A 13,492-nucleotide genomic window follows, 5' to 3' on the forward strand; every position below is an offset into this window, starting at 1 on the left:
ACAAGTCAAAATGTCACAGAAGGGATGTAAAGTGAGGGCTGCAAGCACTCTCTTACACTCGAGTTCCCAGTCTCTCCTCAGAACTTACAGCCCCAAACTGTACCAGGTGGACCATTCCAGAATTTTCTGAGCATGTGTGTCAGCATGTGTGTCCAGCACATATGTGTGTGTGGACGTGTGTGTGCACACGCACACCATACACACACGTATGCACATGCCTACACAGAGTGCAGCAGTGGGCGCGGGCCTCTGGTGAGAAGCCTTGGGTTCCCGGGAGCCAGCTCTGCCTTAGGGACAGGCACACAGGGAGGCAGAGGGTGTGCCTGTGAGCCTCGGAGGGCGGTGGCCTGGCTCCAAGTCTGGCCTCCCTCTTGAAGCAGCTCTGACCTACCGCCTTCATCCTCGGCTGGTATCTCCCCTGGGAGGTAGGAGTGCGGTTTCCGGCCAGAGGGTTAACGAGGGGAGACCACTCAGCTCTGGGCCCCGGCGCAGCTACGTGCACCAGCTGTCTGCGCCGAGGCACCGAGTGACATCATGAAGCTGCCCCACTGCACACATGCTCCAACGTGTCCCTGAGTGTGGTGACATCCCAGGACTGGTGTCCAGGTGCAGCCTGCTGTGCTGAGTGACGTCCCCAAAGCCTGTTCCGTCACGACCCGCTCAGAGGGCACCCTCTCTGTGGTCTGCCCACAACACCCTCCCCGGCGGCCACCTCCTCCTGCTCCTGGACACCTGCGTGTCACTCTGTGAGTCTGCGGGTCCCAGGCGCAGTCCGCATGGCACCCACTCCTTCTGTGTGTCCAGAATCTTGTGTTGCCACACAGGTTGCGCTTGTCGACAAATTCATTATAAATAAGTCCTCCCTCGTTTTTAACCCGAACCTTCAACCATGGCCTTCCCAAAGTCTCTGCCACTTCTGGAGCTCGTGACTCTGGAGGAGGTGGGAGCAAGAGCCACACAGGCCAAGGTGGCGGGGAGGCCCAGCAGCCTGATACGGCAGGAGACGTAATGGCGGTCCCACATCGCACAGACTGGAGTTCAGAAATGACCATGTCTGCCTCCCAAGTGGCCGGAGGAAGCGCAGGGACCCTGACGTCAGGTCTGTGACGTGCCGTCCCTGCCCTGTCTCCTGTCTTCCCCAGGGGACACGCAGTGTGGGGCCAACCCAGCTCAGGGACAATGGAGGCGAAGAGCCCTCCCCCAGGGTGACAGAAGAGCGGCTCCTGAGCCCACGGGGAAAGGCTGGTGCCCGGCGGCCAGGGCCCTGAGAGCTGCAGCCGCCTCTGTGAAAGACGCCCTGTAGGAGCCTGGCCACGTTCATGTGTGAGGAGACATACTGGGGTCCGGGGAGGCGCTGAGCGGAGTGTGGGGCCCCCGGGAAAGGCCCTGGGCCCAGACCTGGGCTCCACACTCCAGACTTGCCTCAGTTGCTGTGGCCTGAGGAGGTGGTGCCGTGTTCTCAGGTGAACAATCAGGTGAAAGCGGCAGGTCACCAGCCTGTGAGGAGGGAGTGAACACGTGGCTGCCGCAGTCCCCTGGACGCTGCCTCCACGCCTGTGTCTGAGGGGAAGTGGGCTTTCATAAAGTCACTCATCCAAGAAAAGCAACGCAAAGGACTTCAGAGCCCAAAGCAGTCTTACTTCTCCCATCCCACTTAGTCTTTTAACCGTCAGGACGGTTCATTATTTTTTCACCGAAATGTCAGGCAGGAGCATTTTCCAAGTCGCTGGCAGCCGCGGCCTGGAATGCCTCCTTCCTCCCACTTTGGCATTAGTGGTGGCTGTCACTGAAAGGGAGAGCAGGGCCCCCCGCTGCCTCCGCGGTCTGATTGCCTCCAAGCGCTGGCTCTGTTTGTGAGAGAAGATTTCAGGCCGGCAGTTTGGGCAGTCTTAGGAAAACTCGTCTGAAAACGAATGCTTTCATGTTCAAACGTTTCAACAGGAGACAGAGCCAAGTTCCAAGGAGGGAGCGCCACCGAGCTGCCACGAGCTCCGTGTGGTGTCCTCCGAGCAGATGGGGACAAGCCCTGCTGCGGCCCCACGCCCACAGCCACTCAGCCTCCTCGCTCCCTCCACCTCGTCCCATTTGCTCCAGTTGCCACCTGCATTCCTCAGGAGCTTCTACAATCACTCATGAAGGAAACTGGGAAACAATTTCCGAGACCTGCCTTTGTGCACGAAGGCAACAGTGTCCTTTTACTTCTCCACCCTCATCCTGTGACGTTGCAGTCTTGTCACTTCTCCCCGCCGGTGCTGTTACGACAAACTCCACATGTAGAAAACTTGCAACAATGGTACCACACGTGCCGTGTTCCCCGCCTGGAACCCTTCATAGGATGTTTTGCCATATTTCCCTTCTCTATTTTTTATTTTTGAACAATCTTGATTCAAAAGAGTATGGAACTTAAAAGTTTTACAGAACTGAAGTAATTTGATACATTTTGGAATCATATAGTCAATCCAATTTTTTAAAAGTGACTATTTTCCTTTTTTTCTGAACCACTCGAAACTAAACCAAAACAAAATCCGTGACACCACAGGCCTAAATATTACAGCCCACTTCTCTTGAGGGCAAAGGCATTCTGTAAGAAAACCCAAACGACAGTGCTATACACGAAAAACATCCAGAAATTCCCTAATATCATGTACTGTCCTGCCGTATTCAAACTTCCAGCAGCCTCCACGACTTCTGTCACAGTCACTTTGTCCCCTGGAACAGAATCTGATCTGCATTCACGCATGGTCACGGCTCTGTGTCCTGCTGGGATCTTCAGAGCCAGCAGACCCTCCGCCTTTGGTGATGCTGGTTTTAGAGGTTCCAGTCAGTGGTGGCCGACATGTCGCTCCCCGCAGCAGGAGGTCCAGGTGCAGCCAGCTGCAGCCCTGGGCACCAGGTGTCCATTCGCACTGCCACTGCCCCCTCGGGTCCCCCACTGCAGCCGAGACTGCTGCCACCTCCACCACCCGCCCTGCTCCACCCACAGCACCCACCGCTACTTCTCTTAAACAACGGTCTGAGGATGTCACCCTAAAACCTCAACGGCTACACGTGGAGGCTGCGGGGAAGGTGAGAATCCCTTGGCTGGTGTCTTTACCTTTCCCGCTCTCCTGAGCAGACCCCTACACGTCCCTCCTGTCTCAGTAACACCAGCCCCCCTGAACTGCCACCCCTACAACCTCTTTTCCATGTGCAGGCACGTGTGGCCACCTTACTGGGACATCTTGCTCTCCCTTCCTTCTCAAGACTCCCTCTGCCTTATGTCACGCAGATGTGTCCCTGTGCCTCTGTCTGCTACAGCCCGTCACGTGCTGTCCCCACTGTGCATGCACGGCTTACATGGGACGGGGCTCCAGGAGATGCTGGTTCCAGGTGTTCTGACAAGCAGGGCTGCCATAAACATCCCTGGGCGCCTCTCCTGGGCGGCTGTACCAGGTATGACACTGCTGCGCTCCACACGTCCTCTTCCTGGGAGCTCCACTGTGCACCCCCCACCGGGCGAGGGTCCCTTTCCTGCACTTCCTGGTCAGCTTTTAGGACTGTCACAGCTTTAATGTTTGCTGAGTGCACAGATGTGAAAAGGTATCACACTCTGATTTCCACTCATGTCGTCGACATGCAGGGAGGCTGGGCAGTTTATATTTTCACAACTACTCAGGCTCCAGGTCCTGAGGAGCTGCTTTCAATTTTCTGTTGGGCTATTTGCCTTCTTGAGAAGAAAGACCAAGTGTAGTTCATCTACGCATCGTGCTTCATCACCCAGGGCAACACTGCAGCTGCTCATGCAACATTTGCAGAGAAAATGTTGCTGGCTGTCGGGCGCATGTGACGCTGGTGGTCCGGAGCGTGTGACACTGGCGGTCCAGCTCCCAGGTGGAGGAGCTGCAGAAGTATCCACTTGGTAAAAAGCTGTGATTTAAATTAGTTTATTGCACTTTAGACGTATATGATTCTGTAATGGAATCCTGATGTGCAGTTTGTCAGTCTTTTAGGTGAGAAATCTCGTGCAAGAGAACAGAGAGTGGACGGTCAGAGGAGCGGCCACCTGTCACCGGGTGCATGAGTGTCAGAGAACAGCTGCTAAAGGGTCGTCCCTGAGGCCTGGAGAGAAATCTCTCTTTCTCTCTCCCCTCCACACCCACCCCCCACTGCCGTTTGGCTGGATGTAGGCGGGTCTGAGAGTTTAGAGAACAGCCTGACAAAGCAGCTGGGTGACTGCAGAGGGCCCACGTGCATGGACGTGCATGGACAGAGGGATGCTGAGCCGGCTGAGCCCGGTGGCCCAGCTGGGCAGTGCTGGGTGCCTCCACCCTGTGCCTCACCAGCTTGGTGGGGTGGATCCAGGTGAAATGTGATTGTCCCGTGTGACGTGCAGACAGGTTAGCTCCGGGATGAGCTGGCGTCACTGCTCTTCCTGTCAGGGAGCCGCTCCATAAAAGTGTGGAGCACACGCCGCCTGACAGCGGAGACTCAAGGTGCTGGTGCAACGTGCACTCCTGAAGCCGGTTCCCCGAGGAAACACGAGGCAGCAGGGGACGGTGGGAGGCGGGACTGCGCCCAGGGCCAGCTCACAGGGCTTCCGGACCCAGGAGCCTGCGGCCGCTTCTTCAACTACAAAATAGGGGTCCGTGATGCACATGTCGAAGGCCGGGCAGGAAAACGAGGGGACAGTGTGGCAAAGCTCACGTCCTGTCTGATGCGGGGCAGCTTGCTACACACCCTGCCGAGCCCTCTTTCTTCCTGGTGTGTGAGTGTGTCTTGGTCTGCTTGAGGGCGGGGGTGGGGCCCTGGTTTAGGGGTTCCCCTCCGCAGCTTGGGCTTCCAGGTCACTGCCTCACGGGCTCAGTCTGGCCCAGGGTCCCCCTCCCCCCAGCTGTAAGCTGAGCATGCCCCCCCAAATGCAGCTTGGCACATCAGGACCATGTGATGGAACTAGTCCTCTTTACTTCGGCAGCTTCTCACTGGAAAAGAAAGGAGTGCAGGTGGGGTGGAGGAAAGCCAGGAGCCCCACACTCTGCTGCCTCTCGGGGCTTCTATAGAAAGCCACTGGGGCTCTTGCGTGGGGAAAGGCATTTTCCTGTGGATTCTGCAGGGCAGAAAGTGACAGGGCCTTCCCATAAGTACGAGTAATGTACAAAGGACCCTGACACATGAAGCTGTGTGTGCAGGCTCAGAGAAGAGTCACATTGATTGGCCAAATGTTTACTGAGCCCCGTTATGTGTCACCCTCTGTTATCAGGCACTGGGGGTGCAGGAACGACCAGACATGTGACTATGGATGGACCACAGCCCTGAGGTCATGAACGCACAGCTGTGCGTGGCAGATGCTCCCCAGAAGGCTGCCCTTGGCGCACAAGTTCACCTGACACTCAAAACATGATTAAGTTCGAAAGCAGATAATTTGCATGCAACTTTTTTAGCAATTCATCTGCTGCACAGACTAAGATGATAATGAAATGATGGTCGTTTTACACTCCCTGCACCTGGGTTGAACCTTTTGTCAGTCACCTTCATCCCAGAGGAATGCCAGCCACTCCAGAGGAAAAGGCTTTGTCATAAGCCATGCTGGGGTGTGAGTCTCACACCCGTGCCTGGCACTCTCTCCTTCCTCCCTCTTTACTTCTCCCTCACTGTTTGTGTGCATGTCTGTCTTATTTTCATTACAAGGTGCTATCCACTGAGGGCAGGGCTGTGTCCCTGCACGGTCGTGATACCCAGATGCCACAGCGAAGGCACTAAATATCTGATTCATTAAGAATATATGTGCATTTCTGTGTGTACTCTGCTCATCATTGCATTTCTTCATTTTAAAGCATCTACTGTGGGAAACTTCTGGCAGCATGATAGATTGAGCTGATGCCACTTTCTGGTTGCAATCACACAGATAACAGATAAGACATTATGACAAAAAAAGTTTTATAACCAAGTGCCAAAAAATAAAGGTCCATTTCTTTGAGATGGAAGCAAGATAAAACAGTAAAGCCAGAGCTGTAGGAGGAATCTGCCCTCGGGGTGGCCCCAGGAGCAGGTGACAGAGATTAAGAAGCCCATGTGGGGACAATGGTTGTGACCAGCCCTGGACAGGACAGAGGACCAACAACCACTCTGCAGGACGCCTGGACACTCGGTGTCCCCTGTCCTCACAAACAGACGGAGAAGCTGGCAGCCTTTCTGTGGAGTTTAGTCGGAAAGAAACTTACCCTTGTTTTTCTGATTTCCTTTTTGGATAGTTTATCATTAGTGTATGAAAACACACTTGATTGTTGTGTATTGATTTTATATCCTGTAACTTTGCTGAATCAATTACTAGTCATAACAGTTTTCCTGTGGAATCTGCAGAATTTTCTACATATGAAATTTTGTTGTCTGCAAACAGAGATAATTTTATTTCTTCCTCTCTAATTTGGATACTTTTCTTCTTACCTAATTGCTATGGCTAGACCTTCTAATACTCTATTGAGCAGAAGAGACAAAAGTGGGCATTTTTGTCTTGTTCCTGATCTCAGAGGAAAAGCTTTCAGTCTTTCCTCATTGAGTATCATGTTTGCTGGGTTTTTTCCCCATCATATGGTATTTCTTATGTTAAGGTGGTTTCTTTTTATTCCTAATTTACTGAGTTGTTTTCCTTAATCATGAACGAATGTTGACTTGTCTTGTCAAATGCTTTTCTGACCCATTGAGATGGTCCTGTTGTGTTTTTTTCTTCATCCGGTTAATGTATTTGTACATCCATATCTTTCATCAAATGTGGGAAGTTTTCAACCATTATTTCTTTAAATAATCACTCCGCCCTCTTCTCTCTCTCCTTTCCTCTGGGACTCCCAAAATGCATATATTTGTCTACTCAATGGTGTCCCATAAGTTCCTTAGACTCTGTGTACTTTTCTTTGTTCTTTTGGGTCCTCAGACCCAATGATTTCAAATTACCTGTTGCAAGTTCATCGATTCTTTCTTCTGACTGTTCTAGTATGCTGTTCAACATCTCAGTGAATTTTTTTTTAATTCAGTTATTTTGTTTTTCGGTTCCAGAACTTCTTTTTTTTTTTTTTTTTAAATAATTTTTATCTCTTTTTAATACTTTAATTTTGTTCCTATATTGTTTTTCTAATGTCCTTTAGTTTTTTTACCTCTTTGATCATGTTTAAGACAGTTGTTTTAAAGTTTTTGCCCACAAGTCCTATGGGTGTTTTTCCTCAGGGATAACTTATGCACTTTATTTTCTTCCTCTGAATGGGCCTATTTGTTTGTATGTCTTGTAATTTTGTTGTTATTGTGAAAATTGGACATTTGAAAAACTAGGGATGTCTTTCAGTCTTTGCAGATGGGCTCCGTGATGGGAAGGGCGCCGCTAACTAAGGGAGTGTGCTCTGAGCTTTGGGGCCAGCCTGCAGGGAAGGCTCGCGGTCACCTCAGGCCTTTCCTGGCCCACTTCTCCCTCGGGCCTGTGTGTGTGCTTTTTCTCCTGTATAAACAGCTGCTTTTAAATGTAGCAATTTCCCAAAGAGTCTTACACCAGCTTCTTGGGGTTTCAGATGATCTGTTGTACTCCTGTACTTGTAACGTTTTCTCTACAGTCCCCCTGAAACTTTCACGGGCAGGGTCCACTGCTTCCTGGGGCTTTTCCCAGACTGAGGTCCTAGCTAAGCCACTTTCTCCCTTCTGAGCTCCCAGTTCGGTAAGACAGAGGCTCCTGGACATGTTAGCACACTGCACATCAGGCCACTCTGCTGCTTCTGATTTCAGGGATCTTTGGAAGCTGGGCCTCTGCTCTCTCCTGACTGCAGTGTGCTGCGGAGGGGGTGGGAGAAGGGCAAGTAAAAACATGGCAAGATTTCCTACCATTTTGAATGTGGCTTTTTCTTGTTTGGGTATTTAGTTGATTGCTATAGACTTTTAAATGTTTTCCAGAGCTCCTATAAAGTTATTTTAGCTAGTCTGTAGTTTTTTCATTGTTTCCATAGGGGAACTAGCCTGCCATCCTGCTGTCACTCCATGTTTATGCCTCTTTGAGTTTTGGTTTTGTTGTTGCAGCTGAAAGAGCCCTGGTGAATGCCTTCATTATATAGCTGAGCAAATTCAGTCTCAGAGAGGTTAGTGTCCAATATTCATAGCAACAACGTGATGACCTGAGACTCGAGCTCAGTGTGTGCAGGGCTGACTCTCTGAGTCCTCCAAAGCAGAGCTTCTAGAACTCTACATGCACACAAAGCACCGGGGGCAGGAGGTCTGGTTAAAATGCAGGTTCTGACTCATGAGGTCTGGGCTGGGACCTGGTACTGGTTTCTAACATCACCCACGTGAAACTCACGCTGCTGGTCTGTAGACCACCATTTGAGCACGTGGTGATGAAGATAAGCGTGGCCTAGAGGGACCGGCCGGCTCAAAGTTATCTCTAGGTAGTCTCTTCTGGATGTGAAGTGGTAAGTTGTTTTGCTGTATTACATGGCTGAGATGGGAACAAATGATCTAGGACGGAATATAAAAACGAGTAGAGGCACACGTTTCCAGGTCCTCCTCCCTTGGCAGTGAACATATCCTGAGTGCAAATGCAAGTCCCGTGCTTTCCCAAGCATTCCAAAAGCCCAGGCCAAGCCTTGGAATACCAAGGCAGCCCCCATTGGCAGGGAGTCTAAGTGTTTTGAATAACAAATGTTGAAGTCTCCACTCTGGAACTGTCCTTCTCAGCTCCCTGTGGCATTCTGAAGTGGCTATGAAAGAAGTCCCCTCCCCATGTGACAACCTCAGGAGAGCAGGACACTGCCTCCCACAGGAAGGCGAGTCCCTCTGTAAGTCTGTCCATCAAGTGAGGCTGATGTGGCACCACAGCGGGAAGGCTGCCGCAGCGGGTGTCACGCAGACGCCGTCGGGGAGCCTCCATGCCCATGAGAGGCACCTGTGCTGTGTTCGCGCGAGTCAGCCAGCCAGGGCGCAGACCGCCTGGGTCCTACGGGGAGAGGAGTAGAAAGATCGGCTGCAGAGGTTGGGCACAGAGTCCCGGCTGCCTGCTGAGCCGAACGGCACCTTTCCTCTGTTGGCCACAGGCCTGTGGACTCAGCCACGTGATCCGAAACCACCCACAGTGCACGGAGCTGCCAGCAAGGCACATAGGGCCTGTCCCCAGGGGAGTGCTAGCCAGTGGTGGCTTTGATTTGGGCAAAAGTTAAATTATCTCCTTCCTCTAGACCAGCTAAGCTCATGAATGTGCAAAAGGAGGTGGTAGAAAAATGAGGGCTGACAGCGAAGCAGTTCTCATTCCCACCCTGCAGGCCTGGGCCCCACGTCTCTGGTCAGCAGCAGACAGAAAGGCCAGGGCCCGGGGCCACCGGCCTGCCCGCTGCTTCCTCCCAACTGGCCTTGCTGGGGGCCCTGCACTCTCTCACCTCCGGTTTCTTCATGTGACACTGCCAGCTCCTCAGGAGTGCCCTGTCTAAATAGAGTCCTGTTATCTGGAGGAATTTGGAAATACGGTGTTAAGACAGCTTCGTTAAAAACCAGCGCAGCGGTGGAGAGAGGACCAGGTCATGAGAAAGTCTATGACTAGGGTGCGCTCACACTGTGTCATCAGACGGCCCCAGGGCCAGACTCTCCTGGCGGTGGAACCGTTTGTTCAGTTGTTAATTCCGTCAACATTTACTGAGCACCACTCTGTTAGTAGCTCTGCAAGGCACTTGCAGCCCCGGAAAGAAAGCAAAATAGGCGGAAAAGAACGAAAGTAAGCCCCCCTACTGCTGCTCTGGGGGAGCTCATAGCTGGACCCCCAAACCGACGTCATTGCCAGAGAGAGCTTTGACTCACAGCTGACTTTTGATTTTTATGCCGCCTTCCATACTTCATGACCAATCTCCAGGGAGCTGTCCTTTCCTTGTTGTCAGGAGAGAAGCTGCTCCAGAAAGCTCCTGAGTGGGCAACACCCCCCTTGCCACGCCCGGGAGGGCTGGGCCTCAGGGGACGGGGGCAACGTCCTGTTCTGACTGTCCTCCTTCGTGCATTCCATGGAGGTTTCACAATTAGAGGTCCCCGCACCCATTTTCTGCACAATGCCACACTAACAGACAGTAGCTGGCATGGTTCTGGATTATGAAATCAGCACTGAAAGCAGACATGACTACAAATCTGTAATTTCCCAGGCAGATCCATGGAGACCAGGGTTATGGGAAAGTCTCGGACTGCTGGGGGGCCCCAGTTCTGTGCAACTCCCTTCGCCCAAGACGGATGTGTGGGTTTGCTGTCTCGGCGAGACTTTCATCAGACCAAACCACAAGAGACAGATAGCTTTCATTCCAAGATTTCGCTCTTGTTTTTGTTGAGAAAGCTGCACTGACACCTTAAAATGTATCTGTGTCCTTATCTGAAGATCGTCACCTAATTCATGAATACACTTAGGGCAGTTTGAGATGATGGGAAATTTGGGTTTTGAAAGAAAGCAATAAGTTGTCCACTTCTTTCACCACCCCAGAAAATCTTTAAAAAGAAGATTATCTATGGACAGAAAACTTTTTTGAAATGCTGACTCAAGGCTCTGGCAGAAGACGCCCACACTGGGGCTGTTTGTAACCTTGTGGGGTTTCTGACCCTCTGAAAGGCCCAGGGGGAAGCCTGCCACACGCCCCCTCCCCAGTAGGGGTCCTCCCTGCTGGAGTGAACTCCTAATGACATGCACGAGAATCATGGATTCTGGTGTCTCCTCTGGACCTTCCGATTAGAGCTTCAGAGCAGGGCCCAGGAATGTGTATTTTAGTGGTCCTCACGGTGACTGCCCTAGCCCAGCACTCAGCACTGTCCCTGTACATGCTGTCCAGGGCTTCAGTGAGGGGGCTGGGCCACACCGTCTGTCCTCGAATTCTCATTCCCCACGAAGTAGCACCAAGACGCCAGTGGCCAGGCTCATGCGTGTTCTGGAACATCTGGTGTTCCCAGGAAAACGAGGCTCTCCAGACGGCGAGTGGCGGTCAGAGGTGGGAACCCCAACCAGAGGCTTCCAACAGCCAAAGACGGAACAGTTTGAGCATCAAAACGAAAAAAGACCTCTGGACCAGATACATCAATTACTTTAAAATTCGAGAGTTCATCACGGCAAGAAGCGAAAACACTGTCACCTGAAAGATGCTAGAGAACCAACACCTTGTAAGTAGGAATCGCGCACCTGTCCCACCTTCCCCTCTGGTGACCAGGAAGCTGCACTTGTGCCCCTGAGGGAAGGGCCACGTTCCACACGTCTCTGCAGCCACCTCAAGCCTCGCAGTGCGTGGTTTGATTAAATCAGGAGTAGAGGCATTTCTCCAGAAAGACTTCCCTCCATCACCATAACGATCTCAACTGACGGAGGGAGGGCTCGCTCCCAGCTCTCACTAGGACACCGGCTGCTGTGTGTCCTGACTTTGGGGACGGCTGGAGTCCCTCATGTCCCATCTCAGGTGATTGGGGATGTTGTCAGCTTCCCAACTTCCTAAGTAGCCCCCACGTGCTGTGATTTTCAGCCTACAACTATCCCATCCTGTGAAGTCCGCCGCAGGCCCTTTGTCTGGCTTTGCTAAACTGGCTTTGTCCCAAAAGCGTCCCCAGTTACACCTTGTTCCGTGAGGAAGGAACTATGCCTGAGCCTAGAATGGCCCTGGAAAGCCCAGTGAGCTTCCTGCCGGGACTACATGACTGGCCAATGTCATGGTAACTCCACAGACACACAGGGTCTAGGGTGACCCCTGCCTGCCCTTACCAGTCCCCTCCAAACACCCCTACAGACAGCAGGCTCCACGGTGTCCTATCAGATGGTCACAGCATTTCTCAGGAGAACTCCAGTCATAATGTAATTGTTTCAACACAAAACCTCACAACAGTCCCATATGAATTATGGACTGAATACCCAAGTCACAAGAATTTTGTAAAACAAATCAGGAGTTATTATACAATACCGCAGGCAAATATAAACAGCTAGCCCAGTCCTGTCCCCAGACTGCTCGGTAATCAGGGGTCCTCTAGGGGAAATGTTTGAGAATCAGACAAGCTAAAGGGACAAGAAGAGGTGGGGACCCTGTGTAGGACTTGATGCCCGAGCGCCTGGCTTCCCTCCCAGTTCCATCCTTCAGGAGGCTACAGAGAATCCCAGAGGTTCAATTTGCTCAGCCAGAGAATGGAGGAATAGGACTTTTTTCAAAGGATTCTCATGAGATTTCAGTTTTTAAAAAGAACCCGACAGCCCTACATGGATATTGACTTTCCTCTTTTTCTAAAATAGGCGGCTTCACATCTTTTCCTGTCTTTTGCCTTGTTACTGAGCTTTAGGAAGACGAAACTGAGATTTGACATAAAATGTACAGTCACTTTTTCCGTCTATAATTTTCGATGCCCCTGGAGGTCACCGTGGGCGTCCTAGGACTTGGGGCCGGCTATGTCTGTGGTCTCACCATCCTGTGAGACCAGTTCCAGGCCACACTGTGGCTTATGACGCAGCCTTTGCTCTGATCGCCTAACTGCGTACTTCTTACTTCGGTTTTCATACCGTCCAGCCCCACATCGACACCATGCTGTGTGTCTGGACTCTGGGATGGGGCCACAGCTGACCACCCCAGCCCTCCAGGCCCCCATCCCCACCTGGACACACCCACTTCTTACCTGGTGTTGTTCTTACTTGAAGCAGCTCTCCAGAGGCTCTAGCTCATTCCAGACGCACAGCTTCAAGTCACCTTTGAGTCCCAAGGGCTCCAGGAACCTTCCTTCTTCCGGCTCGTATCTCACTCGGCATCCTTGCCGTACCTGCATAGGGCCCACCTCACCTGGACAACAGGAACTGAGGCTCCCCAGGTGTGATGTGCCCAAGCTGGCTGCAATCACAGGCCTGGGGCTCCCTGAGGGGACACTGTCCTGCAGGGTCCACAGGGGACACTTCACACAAGTCTTGATTTCAGATGAATTGTGCTTAAATGACCAGGTCTCACGAGATGAATTAGAGCAGCATGTTGATTGCATTACGTCACCTGGGTTGACTAAAAAGAGAGTAAGTATATTAAAATATTACAACCTCTCAGTCTGGGGGAGGAGTCAGGCATCGCTATGACATGATACAGACGCTGAATCTTGCCTAAAACCACGATGCTCCTTTCACACTGAGTATTGAAATGATTTCTCCTTCCTTCTCACTGAGCCCACAAACTGTTAGGAAGCACATTTTTTTTGGTTTTATTTTGGTGCAAAAATTAGTGGAAACAAATGTGAAGGCACAGGATTGTTATTAATGCTGATAACAACTTTTCAATAAGCTAGAAATTTGCCCCAGACCCAGTGTGCCACCCCGCCCACTCGGCCTGTCTGTCACAGCAAGACCTGGAGAAAACGGCAACATTGTAGAACAGTTGCGTCTTGTTCTGAGCACAGGTCTCTAAAATAGACCCAGGGACAGAAAATTACAGGATGTCAGTGTGATTCCAGGGCTGCTCAGGTTCCCACTGGCCAAGCCCTCGCCTGTGGAACGGATGGCTCTGAGCCACGTACAGCGCACCTC

Source organism: Rhinolophus ferrumequinum, chromosome 20, assembly GCF_004115265.2.
Source record: "Rhinolophus ferrumequinum isolate MPI-CBG mRhiFer1 chromosome 20, mRhiFer1_v1.p, whole genome shotgun sequence".
NCBI classification, from domain to species: domain Eukaryota; kingdom Metazoa; phylum Chordata; class Mammalia; order Chiroptera; family Rhinolophidae; genus Rhinolophus; species Rhinolophus ferrumequinum.